Source organism: Pteropus vampyrus, unplaced genomic scaffold (genome assembly GCF_000151845.1).
Source record: "Pteropus vampyrus isolate Shadow unplaced genomic scaffold, Pvam_2.0 Scaffold157, whole genome shotgun sequence".
Lineage (NCBI taxonomy): Eukaryota > Metazoa > Chordata > Mammalia > Chiroptera > Pteropodidae > Pteropus > Pteropus vampyrus.
Genome location: NW_011888938.1, coordinates 1,440,453 through 1,441,117, shown reverse-complemented (window position 1 = coordinate 1,441,117; position 665 = coordinate 1,440,453).

The following is a 665-nucleotide window of genomic DNA, read 5'->3' as shown; positions in this document are numbered from 1 at the left end:
GGGACCCGCTCTCGGCTCTGACGGCGGCACAGAGAAGGGGGGCCCCACCCAACTGTGACACCCCACACGGAATCTGTGGGCTCAGAGGACAGAGGGGAAGTCACGGCCCCAGCCTCACAGCAAGTCACGGACAAGGGTGGCACGAGCCAGCTCCTGTCACTCCACGCGGCCACCAGGAGGGGTGGGAAGGGGTGTGTGCTGTCCCCTGCCCTGGCCTGTGGTAGTCACGTGGCCACATCTTCCAGAGCTGCCTCAGCCCCCAGCTCCCCCAGCGAAGGAAGCAGGACGGAAGCGCAGCCCCTGCCCCCTGCCACGCTACGGCCTCAGGGATGACGAACCAGCCCTGCCGGGCGGGCACTGCGGCCCCGTCCCTGTGGCCATCATTATCATCCTTGTCACCTGTCTTTTGTCCTGAAACATTCTGCGTGAGGACCTGGCGGCTCGGACTCAGGTTGGGGGAGGGGGCAGTGTGGGCTCCTCGGTCACCAGGTGCGGCGTCAGCTCCAGCCAGGCTCTGTGCTGCTGGCCGAGTCCCCGCCCACCCTGGGCCCTCACAGCTGTAGCCCAAGCCCACCAGGGAGCTCCCTGTCACGCTGCTGTGTATCTGCTGCTCGGGGACAGAGCCCTCGGGCACATTCACGGGGAAGAGGTGACCCAGGGAGCCG